We start from the raw sequence: 15,477 nt of genomic DNA on the forward strand, positions 1-15,477 counted from the left end.
AAAACTAAGCTGAGAAGCAGGCTCTGTCCCAGTGAGGACGTAAATGCCAAGAAGAAGATGAAGATGAATAAAGATTAATTCGAGGGCTCAAAATCATCAACAACAACTTAAGGTGATTATAAAACAAAGCCAATCTTTGAATTTTCAAGTGCACAAGACGAGAGTATTTGACAACAGTTCGCGTTGAAAACCAATCAAATTGCTTGCTTGCTGGTGGTGACCTGGGATAGATTTTAAACGCGGAGCGCTGTTTGGTTCTTAAATCTTGTGCTCTTGAAAATTTGAGTTGTGGCTTCGTTCTATAATCACCTTAACCTACAGCTTATAGAACTAAACTTGTTCATATTTTATATCGTCCTTCTTCTCGGGTTCATCCTACTACTTTACTACAAAACTTTGCTCCACGTGGAAATTCTAATCGTTGTGCTTATATGTTTCTTCTTATTTCGTTTCTTTACATGTACCGACCTCCCGACGCTCGGCTCTTCCCCACCTTTGGACGACGAACTTGTGGATCACATTTTTGGCGAAACAGCGAAGCGATCCGAGGCGCTGCTCGATCGAGGAATTCGCCGTCCACTTCCTGGGACTTATCAGATCGCAAACCGAAGAGTAAGTTTTGTGTGCGTGCGTGCGTAAATGGCTAAGCCCGGGGTGTTGATTATTATGATTTAGTGGCGTTAAGTGTAAGGGGGGCTGAAAAAAATCTATGCGTGCTCAATTGAGTGTGGTTAATGGGTTTCTTTTTCATGGGCCGCCAGACAGAGGAGGTTTGGAGGTTTAGTGGCCCGATTAGGAAGTGATTGTTGCTAGGCGGAATCGGCAGGATGATTAGGCGCGATTGAGTTAAAGCTATACTGTGGGAAAATGTGGACAGCTCATTCTTAGTATAATTAATATAAATATCAGTTCTAAAGGTAGAAACTGGTCTTAGGAAACGTCGATTTCTTTAATAACATGTTGCATCCTTGTAATTTTATCCATTCAAATATTGATCAAAAGATCATGTCAGGCCTACGTTCATTCGCTATACTACACTATAAATCCATTATTTAAGACCAATCGGAGAGGTTGTGTGCCCAACGCAGTTTAATGATTTGAAATTTTATGAATGCATCTTCATTTTACGATCAGCTACCAAAATTATGATTCTTCAATTTCATATACATTTGTTCGTTACATTCAGTATCTTAGCGTTTGAATCGTAACTTGAATTAAGCAAAATCTTCAAACACATTCTCATCAACAACTACCTCAGTAATATCACTACTACTGTCTCTACCTGCAACCATGTACTCCGTTCTCACTGCCTCCTTTTTGGATACACGGAGGTCTGCCATCGATTCCAATGAGATTGTCATCGTCTGCAAAGCCAAAAATCGTGTATGGTCGTGTGATAATAATGTCATTATTCTACTCGAAAGATTCTATTATCTCATCTTTGAGTGCAGCTTTGGACAGTTGCTTGTTTCAGACTATCCAACGTAGCAAACTAAATAGACATCTCGTCTGCATTCCGATTTATCAGTTTGTCGAGCGTATATGTCTTATAAGTTATGCCGGAAAACCATGTTCAGAAATTATTTCTCTAAAATAATTCTTACACTACATTGAATCGAATTTATATGTGAGAATATTACAAGTTGTTCTCTTGCATGAAATCAAATTGATTTCCACCGCCAGTGAATCCTTCAAGAGCTATTCGCTTTTTAACTGATCTCGAACTTAAAGCGTTTTTTTCTTTGTTGTGCTGCGTAGCGCGATATGTTATTTCCGCTGCGTTGTTTTTGTTCTGGCAGTGGATCGGTTGAATGCTGAGATTATTCATCTACTTTTGATGGCGCTCCATCCTTCAAGACATGACCTGCAACACAATGTCACGCCAACAAACTCGGACTAGGGCTGATTGCCTCCAGCTTCTCGATCGTCCCGTACTTCCAAGATGCTGCTCCTCTTGGTCAAATCACATAGCTCGTTGCGTTCCTCTTCGTCTTGTACCGGCCGGATTCAAGGTGAACACCATTTTTGTAGGATTGTTGACCGGCATTCTCACAATATGCCCCGCCAATCGTACTATTCCAGCTTTGGCGACATTCTGGATACTGGGTTCATCGTAGAGTTGCGCAAGCTGGTTGTTCATTCTTCTCCTCCATACACCGTTCTCAATTACTCTGCCAAAGATCGTTCTGAGCACACGTCGTCCTCTTCGAGCATTGTCCACGTCTCATACCCATAGGAGGCTACCAGTCTTATCAGCGTCTTGTACATGGTACAATTCGTCCTGTGGACTCTGTAGGAAACGTAGGACGTTACAAATGAGCTAGACATATTCATCCACCACCTCGAACTCATCTCCGTTGATCATAGCACGTCTGCCAATGCGAGATCTATTGCGTTCGGTTCCTTCAGCCACCAGATATATCGTCTTCGACGTATTTTCCTTCATTCAATCCTACCCATTTCTGCTTCACGTTTCAGTCTGACATACTGCTCAACAACCAACTGGACCGTTCTTCCGACTTTGTCCACGTCGTCAGCGAAACAAATGAACTGGTTCGCGTTCGACAGAATCATAGACCACTTTGAAATCGTTGAATGGGTGGTACGTAGGGACTTCATATTCGCGACACTTTTGGAGGATCAGCCGCAACATGAAAATTTGGTCCGTTGTCGATCGCCCGTCCACGAAACCGGCTTGAAAACTTTCCACAAATCTGTTTGCTAGCGGCGATAGATGACAGAAAATGATCTGGGAAAACACTTTACTCTACTCCTTTGGTAGCTGTTCTGTATCTCAGATCCTGGCTATCAATCGGTTCTGACAAGTAGCCAACCTGTCCGGGCCCATTTTAATAAGTTTCGCTCCTATACCATCCTTCCTAGCTCATTTGTTGTTCTTGAGCTGCTTGATAGCATACTTAATTTCACCTATTGTGGGAGGTGGCACGTCTCTCTCATCCACCATGCCGATGAAGCCATTCCTCCTGCTGCCTTGGTCTTCCGCCTCTGTGCCATTCAAGTGTTCATCGTAGTGCTGCTTCCGCCCTTCAATCACCTAACCTTAATCCGTCAAGATACCTCCATCCTTATCCCGACTCATTTCGACTCGCAACACAGAGCCTTTGCGGGATGCATTGAGTTTCTTGTAGAACTTGCGTGTTTCTTAAGAACGATACAGCTGCTCCATCTCTTCGCACTCCAACTCTTCCAGGTGGCGCTTTTTTATCGCGGAATAGATGAGTTTGCTGTCTTCGCTTCTGTTTGTATCGTTCCACGTTTTGACGGGTGCCTTGCTGCAGCATAATCGCCCGCGGTGCATTCTTCTCGTCCAAAACCGTCTGACACTACTCGTCGAACCAACCGTTCCGTCGATTTCCTTCCACGAGCCCAATGGCACCTTCCGCTGCGTTGTTTATGGCTGCTTTGAGACTACTCTAGCAGTCCTTAAGAGGGGCTTCGGTGAGCTTTCCTTCATCCGGCAACGTTGCTTCAAGACTTTCCGCGTAATCAGTTGCGACTTCGGGTAGCTTGAGGCATTCCAGATTGTACCGTGGCGGGCGTCGGTACCGAATGTTGTTCACAACGGAAAGCCTTTGGCGCACTTTAACCGTCATAAGAAAGTGGTCCGAATCGATGTTTGCGCCGCGATACTTTCTGACGTCGATAATGTCCGAGCAGTGTCTTCCGTCAATCAAAACGTGGTCGATTTGCGTTTCAATCTGTTGTGGTGATCTCCAGATGTACCGATACGGCTGTGCTGGAAGTAGGTACTATGTATGGCCATGTTCTTGGAGGCGGCGGAATCATTTAGTCTAAGGCCGGTTTCGTTCGTAAGCTGGTGAGCGCTGAACTTCCCTATAATCGATCTAAATTCCTCCTCCTGGCCAATCTGAGCGTTGAGATTTCCGATAACGATTTTGACATGGCTTGGGCAGCTGTCGTATTCACGTTCCATCGTCCTTATCGTCATCGTCACTTGCTAGATGAGGACTGTGCACGTTGATTATGCTGATATTGAAGAAACGGCCTTTGATTCTCAACTTGCACATTCTGTTGTCGATTGGCCACCACCCAATCACGCGCCTCTGCATTTCGGCCCATCACGATAAAAGCTGTGCCCACCTCGTATCTGTTGCCGCCGCTCTGGTAGATGTTATAACCATCCCTTACATATGTACCGTCGACCCTTTCCAGCAAATCTCCTTCAGCGCTACAATGTCGAACTTACGGACCCTCAATAATTCGGGAAGAATGCGGGTACTTCCCAAGAAATTGAGAGACTTACAGTTCCATGATCCGAGTTTCCATTCGTTAGTCCGCTTTCGATGCCTGGATCTATGCCGAATGTTCCGGTGCGAATTTACATTGTATGCTTCCTGTACTCACGATTTTTTACGGCTGGCTTGTAAGGCCTGCACCTACCCCCTGTCTCGCCGGAGGACCATCGTGCACAGCACTGTTTAGAGTCCCATGCTAACACTAGGACGATGACCAGCCGCTCCTATCATGGAGAACAGACGCTCTGATGAGCTACACCCTCCGAAAAGAGGTGCATATGACCATGGTCCCAAGGTGCCAGCTTAACAAGATATACGCAAAAGCTATTAGCAACAACTGTAGAGTCCCTGGTGTTGATACTATTCCAGCAAACGATAGTTGGGTTCGCAGTTCGTTTGCCACTGAAAGCGTAAACTCTTCACAGCATGTCAGTTGTTAGCCTTTTATTATTATTTTTACTAATATTAGTATTACACAGTTCTCAGCACTCAGCGCTCAGTTCACTTCTCAGCAAAAAATGCTGGAAACTGTGTGGTACTGAATGAACATTGTCATAGATCTTGTCTTCCAACCCTACAGTGCTTAATAGTTTGGTTCAAGCGCCGCAGCTCGCCGAGAGTGGTTTTACATGGACGCCCAGGATATTTTACCTCAAGCTTCCACCTACTCAAGGTGGTGGTTTTTCATGGACAACCAGGAGTTATGTTACCTGAGCTCCCACCTAGTTATTTGGCGGATCATTTTTATTTTGCAATATTTTACTATTCATTTGCGTAAGATCTTGCGACCAAGGATCTTGAAATAAATGATTTTGTAGTTTTGGTAAGGATATCGGGGAACTCAGTCATAGCCAGCTTGATTAGTCGTCCGTGGTTAGTACTCCAATATCACCATTTCAGCTGCACTTACACAAGAAATCAATCAGATGACTGTTTGGGACTAACAGACACCCTCAGTGTATAAGTGCTGGTGATCTTCTATTTTTAAGGCAACAATGGCATCTTTCACGTCAGAATGATGACCAATTAGGGGAAAGGGAAGGAATTTATATTTCATTTAAAACCGGCCCACAGTAGACCGGATATATCCCTGCATCTACGCTAGTTCAAACGGGAAGGTATAGGGATAATTTGCTGATTTGGAAACGTTGGGACAGAGTGGGTAGACCTTACAGGGTGATTACTAATTCCTGTCAGTAAATTAAATGATCGTAGATTAAAGATGTATGTATGAATTTTAATTTGCAGCGTACATCCTGTTTTGTACATCTATAAAGTTTGTTTTGACAAAGTAAAGATTAAATCTTTTTTTGTTTACCTCAGTTATTAGTCACATGTGTTGTTTTAAAGGCATAACACTTGGCACGCACGTTTTCCACAGAAAAGTATTTTTGACTAAACTCCGGTGAAAAATTTGCCTGATTGAAACAGTATGTTACCAAAATCTTTCAGACTTACTAGGGAATAGCATAAGACTGATTATGGAAAATTTTAGCGAAAAAAATGTCTTTTTTGGTTTAAAAATATGCTTCTGAATAACGTGCGTGTTAACTGTAATGCTTCTGAAACAACGCATGTGGCTGGAAATTAAGGTAAAAAAATAAATATTTTATCTATGTATAGTGAAGACAAATGTTATAGATGTCCAAAACTGGATATGCACTGGTAATTAAAATTCACACAACCATCTTTTTTCTATGATTACTTATTTTACTGACAGGAAATATTAATCACCCTGTACATGAGATGTCCTGCTGGAAACGGAACTGATACTCGAACGAAAAACTGTCAAAATCAGAATGGGTGGATTATAAAGGAAAGTTGGCTTCTCACTTTGCCCGTAAGGGTAGCGGGTAGAGTCCGTAGATTCCAGAGCTGTAGGTCGTGCAGGGTAATATGTTTCGAAGCCGTGATACCTTTTCCAAGACCTTCCCTTAGCGTCAAGAGTTGTCCATCAGGTGCGCACTAGAAGAGCCTCGGCTATCAGCGGATTCAGCTGGGCATCGATGGAAGTTCTTCTAGAGTTCTTCATGTCTAAGTTGAGTTTGGTCCAAAAACAAATTATCCTCAATTTCATGTGAACGGCTGAAAAAATGTTCCTGAATCATTACAAATGAAATTGAATGGGAGTTGGCCAATAGTGAGAATAGATTTGCTAACCAAAAATTTCTTCACAAAACATTTTTCTAATAGTATAGTTTAATGTTATCTGCAAGCAATTGTCATGTTGAAAGTCCGATTTGACGACAACAAATTTTATTATATTTGAAAATAAATTGATAATAAACTGTTGAAACTTTATCATTTTTTGCAGTTACAAATGTTTCGACATCACTCGAGAATGTTTCCCCCGGACATGGTTTTAATTTTCCCGATGAATCTTGCTTTCTCTATATTGACTGCATCTCCCTACTGTATAAATCATACTTCGAATTAAATTTTCGTCCATTTGCCGTCACTCGTCCCTCTTGGTCTCTGGAACGCTAAAAGCTAAAACTGATGCCTGGACTGCCTCCCAGTCCCCAAAAAGCTGCAAAGTGCTTACTCGTCTTCCTAGATTCCGCCATATCCCTCTAAGAACGATTTTCCTTCCGCCAGACGACGCGAGCAAACAGCACCAGACTATCACAAAACCATAATCGTCGTCTGAGTCGTCGAAGACTGTCTGGAACAACCCTCCAACTCTCTATCTTTACGAGCTGGCACAAGAATTGTAGAAAGTCATTTAGATACTTAATTTCTGCTTCTTCTGTGCACTACCACCAATTTGCTGGGCGTGGGGGTCCTGTTTCCCCGGGGATGGGAAAGTCTGAGGGTGGAAGCGTTTATTTTTTGGTTTGGATTAATTTTGAGAAGTTTTATCCCTGTTCTAGGAGGAATCCGGCGATGGCAGGGCGTGGAACGTTTTATTTCGAACAGATTGGCAAATTTCGTGGAAAATTATGCTCCGGGATAAATGCTGAGTGCTCGAATTAGTTTAAGGATGGCTGAATGATTCTTGAAATTGGATAAACTGATGTTGCTATCGTTTGAGAATAGCGCTTCCAAAAGGAATTGTCGGTCGGAGGGTGATACCTGCTTCCGAATATCCGACAGAAGAAGAAAAAAAAACCTTTATTTTGATTGTTTCCTACACGTTTCCAAACATGATAAAAACTCATTAAAATAGTTTTAATTATCCTAGCGATTCCAATTTTCCCACGCATGAATTCTAAGCCGCGTCGAATTAACATCTATAGTCGAGGGTTGTCGTACTAAACTGAGCCGAAAATTTATCACGCTCTCGCCGCACTAAGGGCAATTTGGCGAATGTAGTGGGCTACAAGTCATTTCTTTAAATTCGCTCAGATTTTGAAAAAATGTTTTTCAAGTGACACATAAACAATAGTGGAAAAATGCTTTATACTTAAAGTTTGTAAAGGTGAGTTATCATGTTAATTATTTGAAAACATTCAGGATCTTGTATAGAACTTCGAAATCTTCTATGTTCTATAACTCAATATCTTTCCCTATGACGATGATTGTTTCGGTTCCTTCATTTTGCATACATTTTCATGTTCTTCATCTCGATATCCTCCTTACATTGATGTGTTATTTCTGATTTTCATTCCTTAATTCAGTATTATCACAAGCTATAAGTCTCAGTTTCAAAAACAAATGTGTAACATTTGCATTTAAAAAAAATCAAGAAATATGCCTGCCAATTTTTCTTTTTATGTGTAGAAGTCATCTCGAAAACTTTTAACCAGCTAGTTTCACCAAATACCTCATAGTGCGCCGCTCGGCAGTGGCGCGTCGTTGTTCGTTCAACTGGAGATCATTGACTGCTTCTTCAGCAGGAGAACGAACATCGCCACCACCACCACAAACTCGAAACTCAAGACTTAAACCAGAAGCAGAACACAGCAGAATGACGCAGCGATCCACGGTTTGGCGTAAGGTGTGTAGGAAGCGCAACTGGAGGAGGCCCCAATAAATCTACTGGCTGACTGCCTGATGTGCCATTTGCTGCCAACGACTCATGGATCCGGCTATCGAACTTCTGTTTCACCTGCCGTCTCCTTCGAAGCACCACCTGGACCATTGGCGTAGCTGCCATGGGGCTGATGCGTATTTTTAAGTCTAGATATTTTAAAGAATGTTGTCCGTTTTTTGACGGGTTCTCCGTCAAAACGTGGAGCGATACAAACAGGAGACAAGACAGCAAACCAATCTCTTCCGAGATAAGAAGCTCCGCTTGGAAAAAAATGAGTATGAAACGTGAAAGTGTGATAAGGAGATTGAAAGGTGGAAGGAGTAATACGATTAACATCTGAATGACGTGGCGGCAGAACACCACAATGGTAGGAGACACAGCTATATCGGCATTGGCGTTGCGAGGATTTTATTTTCCCACCTAGAGGGGCCTATCAAATTCTTGTTTCATGGATGTTGGGTCGGTCATAATAATCACGATTTTCACAGTCCACTTAAAATCCAGTAAAAAAGTCATTCATTAAATTCTTCCAAAGAACTCATGAAGAACATACCTTGTGATTCTACCATGTATTTTTTAGGTTTCAACCATGTGCTTCAAATGATTCCTGTTAGAATTCCCATGGGGACTTCTTCTTGTATTTCCGTACTTTTTCAGTGCTTTCTCCAAGTACTCCTTCAACAGTTTTCACTGAGTTCTTCCAAGGATTCCCTCGGAAATTCTCTGATAATCTCTATCAAATTGCATAAAAAATTCTCTTGAAGAATTCCGCCAGAGAATGCTTTAGAAATTCTTTTCAAATTTCTCCAGGAAGGTCCTTTATGTACTTTTTACAATACATTCTAATCGGGCAGTATCAACTTATTACGTAACGCTGAAATTTATTTTTTAACACCCCCTCCCTCCTCCGTTACGTTTTTGTATAGATTTTTTTTAAACTTTATATGAGTCATAACACTCGAGCTTACCCTCCACCCTCGCTTTCTGTTCGTTACGTAATTTTTAAACGCTGCCTTGTTAGTTGAAAATATAATTCAGTCGTTCATTGATAATTTGTTTGGAATTTTCTAGAATAACTGAGGATTTCTCTTATTAATAGTACAACAAATTCTACAATTCTAACCAAAATTATCTTTAAGATCACTTAGCGAGGATTCTTTCTACAAATTCTTCAGAGAGTCAACCAATAGTTTATTTCAATTTTGCCTTTGAGGTTCTTCCTAAAATCGCTTTTATGGCTTGTTAAAAAACATTGATAAAATAATTCGTAGCAAAATTTATCAAGCACTTCCAGCATAAACATTGAATGGTTCTTACAGGTAAAACTCTAAGGATTCCTTCTTTCAACAAGCATTAGCAATCAAACAGGATTCATTTGGAATAAAATTGTTTAATATTTATCAGGGAAGTTCTCCACAGATCTATATGCATTTTTTCACAGAAAATCCCCTAAGTGTAACTTTAGTTTTGGTCAAAAACGAATTTTATGTTGCTTCCCGCATTCCTTCAAAACGCTCTGGAAAATAATATATATTTTATTTTCAAAACTGCCTGCATATGAAAATTTTAAATAATTCAAATATTCCTATGGAGCTGATAGTGGAATACGTTTAACTGTCCTTCCGCGAAAATACTCAACAATTTGTTAAGGAATTATATCACTTTTCCCCTTAGAATTTCGTCCTAGCATTCTTCCAAAAAAATAATCAGAGATTTATTCAAATATTTTCTATAATTTTTTTTTCTTTAAACAGCACTAGCGATTATTCTATGACTTTTTCAACAGATTTATATAAGGATCTTGCAGTTCTTGCTTGAACTTCTCAGAAAAAAATCTCCATGAATTTAGGTTGAATATCTAACAAAATAGTTTTTCCGAATGTTAATGTTAACATCTAAAAATCTATCCACTCTACAATTTTGGTTAAAGAACTACTCCAAAAATACTTAATTTTCTTTGAGAATTTCTTTACAAAATATTCTACAAATCACTCCACTCCATATCCAATTTATATCAAATTTCTAGAGTAACACATACAAAAGACTTTGGAAGCATTTCTGAAGACATTTGTTGTATTATATCAGCTTAAATTGAATTCAGAAAAATACATATCCTGTCAAAAAAATCAAAAATTCTCATGAGAATTATTAGCGGTATTGTAAAGAAACGACGTCGAACGGCAAAATTCATTAAATAAGATTTTACTAACTTCAAGTCTTGGAGGGAATTTTTGCATTACTTTGAAGAATTATTTAGGAATTCCTGGGAATTTTTTGAAATCAGGTATCACACATATAAGAATTCTTCAATTTTTCAAAACTCCTTAAGTTTAATTTTTGTTTAAGATTTTTTGAAGTTGTGTTTATTGGAGTACAAGAAAGGAAAAACATTAAACTAGTGAACTAGTGCGCATCGTACCTTCGTGCTGTGCGTACACGAATTCTCTCTGCTCTTGGAAGTTTTCTTAAAAACTACCTGAAGCAATAAAACAGTTCGTTTCAGTGCTACATAAACAGTACTTTTCAGTGCTAAAATTAAAAACGGTACTTTTCAGTGCCACTAAAACAGTACTTTTCAGTACTATTTTTCTACTATTGATCCCTTTACGATCCTTGTTTGGACCCGTGCTTTCGATTTTTAATTGGACCCGTTGGCGAAAGCTAGCGGTGGTAATCCTTCTTGGACACCGTCTTGGGAAAAAACCTCACTTCTTCTTTCGTTTATTAATTAAACATGGTATCAACAACTAACAAAAGGAAGGGTGAATCTCTGAATTCACTACTTCCTTCCAAAAAAGTGGGGTTTAAAACTGTCACTACACGTGGCAAGAATGGAAGAAAGGACGTTTCCCCGGAATGCGAACTTTCTTCCAAGGGTGAAATGAATAATTGTATCGAAATGAGCAATCAGTTCGATGCTCTAGACAAATTTTCCGAACACCAAATCGAAGCAGCCTCTAGCCCAGGCTCTTTGATTCAAGTGAGGAAGCAAAGAGTGCCGCCTATCGTGGTCAGTTGTTCCGAATTTGGGGGATTTAGGCAGGAGATCTTGAACTCCATTAGGGGAATCAAGGTTTCCTTCCAAATCGCAAAGAAAGGAGACTGTCGCGTTTTGCCGGAAACTCTTAAAGATCGCGAACTTCTTCTCAAACATCTTGAAGAGAAGAAGCATAATTTTTTTACTTATGACGACAAAACTGAACGTTTGTTCAAAGTTGTCTTGAAAGGTCTCTCAAGTGACTATAAATCACCTGAAGAGATCAAAAATGGAATAAATGATTTACTTGGATTTTCCCCAGTCCAAGTAATCATTATGAAAAAGAGAACCCAATCTGGCATTGTTCGGAAAGGGCTTTCTCAAGACTATTATTTAGTTCACTTTAACAAAAAAGAAGTAAATAATATTAAAGCTTTAGAAAAAGTAAAACTTTTGTTTGATGTCCGTGTGACATGGGAACATTTCCAGAAACCTGGAGGAAATTACCAGAACCCGACTCAGTGCCGTCGGTGCCAAAAGTGGGGTCATGGTACAAAAAATTGTCGCATGGATGCTAAATGCATGAATTGCGGAGGATCTCCTCACGCCAAGGACGTCTGTCCAGTAAAGGAAGATACCACCAAGTTCATATGCTCTAATTGCGGGGCTAATCATAAGTCAATTTTTTGGAATTGCCCTTCACGCAAAATAGTCATTGAGGCTCGTGCCAGGCAGATGAAAGATAATATCCGTTACGATAACGGTCGTTTCCGGAATTTGCCTGGTAGAGTATCGAACAATGCTCATTTTTCAGTTAACGGTCGCTTGATCATGAATCATACCCGTCAGGAATCCGTCGGGTAGCCGTTCGAATCTTTCAATTTCGAATGTATCTACCCACGGGAAATCCTTTGCCGATATCGTAGCAGGGAATATGAACTCCTCCCCTGTTCGTACTATGAGTACCCATTCTACTTGTTTCAAATCAAATGGAAAAAACCCTACCGCCACAGGTAACTCCGCTTCTTCGTCTACCGGAAATTCTAATGGGAATTCATCAGATAATGTACCCACTTCAAGTGACATGTCTGCCTCTGATTTTAATTTTCTAACTGAACAATTGAATCTAATGATTGATGCAATGTTCAAAGCCACCACTATGACTGAAGCAATCCAAGTAGGTGTAAAATTTACAAATCAAATTGTTATTGGATTACGTTTTTCTAATGGATCCAAATAATAATTTAAATATTTTAAATTGGAATGCTCGTTCTCTGAATGGTAAAGAGGACGAGCTGTTTAATTTTCTTACGGTTAATAACGTGCATATTAGACTGGCCCAGCTTAGTATGAAAGAAAATTAAAGTTGTATAATTCCACGGGGCACCCTCCAGAATTATTCCTTAGAGTTAGAAGAAGACTTTCTGAAAGTTTCAGCTCATTTGGTCGTTCCATGAGCTGGCGCATTTGAATTGAAGTTAATATGGGATTTTCAGCTCAAACATATGGGATATAGTGCATCATCTAATGTTTGGTTCAGGAAAATCGTTGATCGCGTTCAATTGCACCCAGAATGTCATAAACATTACTTGATATCATAGCAAACAATATTGTAGAAGGTTGTATCATGATTGATAAAGTTGGTGTTTTAACTATTTGAAGTAGATTTGCTAAGCTCATGCTATACTGCTTTGTATTTCCTCAACATAGCCACTAAGCGCATCATAGCCACCTATGACACTGGGCGAGCTGCTGCACAAGGCACATGCCTATGTGTGACTGTACGGGAGGCTGATCTAAGCCTAACTTTCAATAACTGAAATGTTAATGAAAACGAGCTTAAATCTAGATACAACCTTCTGCAGCTATGTTCATTAGGGTATCAACTAGTGTATTTGTCATTCTGGGCTCAATTGAACGCGATCAACTAGTATACGGAACGAAACAGTGACATTGGGACAATTCTCAATATATTCGGAACGAATATTCCATACAAACTTCAAATTGAATGCGCCAGCTGGTGGAGCAACCAATCGAGTTGAAATTTTGTGAGCGCTTTTTTCTTACCCTAAGGCACATATCTAGGGGGTGCCCCGTAGAGTTTTACAACTTTTTTGTTTTAGGGCCAGTCTAGTGCATATAGCAGTTATTACCAAAACATATTTAAAACCTTGATCCAAACAAAAAAAAGATCTTAACTTTTTTTGTTTATCGTAATGATCGACTTGATGGGGCATGTGGGGGAGTTGCAATCATCATTCATAGGCGTATAAAACATCAACTGTTTTCATCATTTGAAACTAAAGTTTTTGAAACTTTAGGTGTTTCTATTGAAACACAGTTTGGTAAATATACTTTCATAGCTGCCTATTTGCCTTTTCAATGCTCTGGGCAGCAAGTTAATTTGCTCCAAACTGACTTACGAAAATTGACTCGCAATAAGTCAAAATTTTTTGTCATTGATGACTTTAATGCCTAACATCGGTCATGGAATAATTCTCAAAGTAATTCCAATGGCAGAATTTTATTTGATGAGTGCTCTTCAGGATATTTCTCAATTCAATACCCTGATAGCCCTACATGTTTTTCCTCTTCTAGAAATCCATCTACGATTGATTTGGTCTTAACCGACTCTTGTCATCTTTGTAGCCAACTGATTACTCATGCTGATTTTGATTCTGATCATGTCCCTGTTACATTTCAAAGATCCCAAGAAGCTGATAGGATTAGCTCCATTTTCAATTATTTACGAGCCGACTGGAACATATATGTAAAGTATGTTGACTCTAATCGTGATGTTAACATTTCTTTAGAAACTAAACTTGATATTGACAATGGTCTTGAAACTAATTTGGGACTTATTAGTCCAATTGAAAATCAAGTTACTCAGGAGTTCGAAAATATTCTCAATCAAGAGAACGTTTTCGAAAATGCCTGGGGGACTGATTTGGAAGAAGTGAGAACTATTATTAAAAAAATCAAAAATAGGAAAGCTCCTGGCGATGATGAAATTTTCTACATCCTCATCAAGAAACTTCCAGAAAGAAGCTTATTATTTTTAGTTGATATATTTAACAAATGTTTTCAATTAGCATATTTTCCTGACAAATGGAAAAATGCTAAGGTTGTTCCAATTTAAAAACCAGACAAAAATCCTGCAGAAGCTCCTAGCTATCGTCCAATCAGTTTGCTTTCCTCCATCAGTAAACTTTTTGAAAAGGTTATATTGAACAGAATGATGGCCCACATCAACGAAAATTCAATTTTTGCCAATGAACAGTTCCGCCATGGACATTCGACCATGGACATTCGACCACTCATCAACTTTTACGTGTAACAAATTTAATCCGTTCCAACAAATCTGAAGGCTATTCTACTGGTCTTGCTCTTCTAGACATAGAAAAAGCATTCGACAGTGTTTGGCATGAAGGTTTGATTGTAAAATTGAAAAACTTTAATTTTCCAACATACATTGTTAGAATAATTCAAAGTTATCTGTCAAATCGTACACTTCAGGTTAATTATCAGAACTCCAGATCTGAAAGACTTCCTGTAAGAGCTGGTGTTCCCCAAGGCAGCATTTTGGGACCAATATTATACAATATTTTCACATCTGACTTACCTGAGTTACCTCAGGGATGTCAAAAATCCTTGTTTGCGGATGACACAGGCCTCTCCGCCAAAGGACGAAGCCTGCGTGTCATTTGTAGTCGATTGCAAAAAAGTTTGGATATTTTTTCTTCATACTTGCACAAATGGAAGATTTCTCCTAATGCTTCCATAACTCAACTAATAATATTCCCACAATAAATTGGTCAGATGAAGTTAAGTATCTAGGGCTCATGCTAGATAAGAATTTAACTTTCAAAAATCACATTGAGGGCATTCAAGCCAAATGTAACAAATATGTAAAATGTCTCTATCCACTTATTAATAGAAAATCAAAACTTTGTCTTAAGAACAAGCTTTTGATATTCAAACAAATTTTCAGGCCAGCCATGTTGTAAGCTGTACCAATATGGACTAGCTGTTGTAATACCAGGAAGAAAGCTCTGCAAAAAATTCAAAATAAAATTTTGAAAATGATTCTGAGACTTCCTCCCTGGTATAGTACCAATGAGTTACATAGAATATCCAATGTTGAAACATTGGAACAAATGTCAAATAAAATAATCAATAATTTCAGGCAAAAATCGTTACAATGTTCTATTGCCACGAATAATGCGTTATATGTTTAGGTTAAGTTA

The 15,477-nt window shown here is 39.3% G+C and overlaps 1 protein-coding gene across 1 annotated transcript in view; it reads left to right on the forward strand.

Annotated features, from left to right (window-relative positions):
- Nucleotides 1-485: 485 nt before the first annotated feature.
- LOC5565687 (protein disks lost) overlaps nt 486-15,477 on the forward strand; it is a 286,162-nt gene continuing 271,170 nt past the window's right edge. The window contains exon 1 of the mRNA XM_021844895.1: nt 486-612. The gene's annotated coding sequence lies outside the window, so the exon portion shown is untranslated. The remainder of the gene's footprint in view (nt 613-15,477) is intronic.

This window comes from Aedes aegypti, chromosome 2 (genome assembly GCF_002204515.2).
Source record: "Aedes aegypti strain LVP_AGWG chromosome 2, AaegL5.0 Primary Assembly, whole genome shotgun sequence".
In the NCBI taxonomy this organism is placed as follows: Eukaryota; Metazoa; Arthropoda; class Insecta; order Diptera; family Culicidae; genus Aedes; species Aedes aegypti.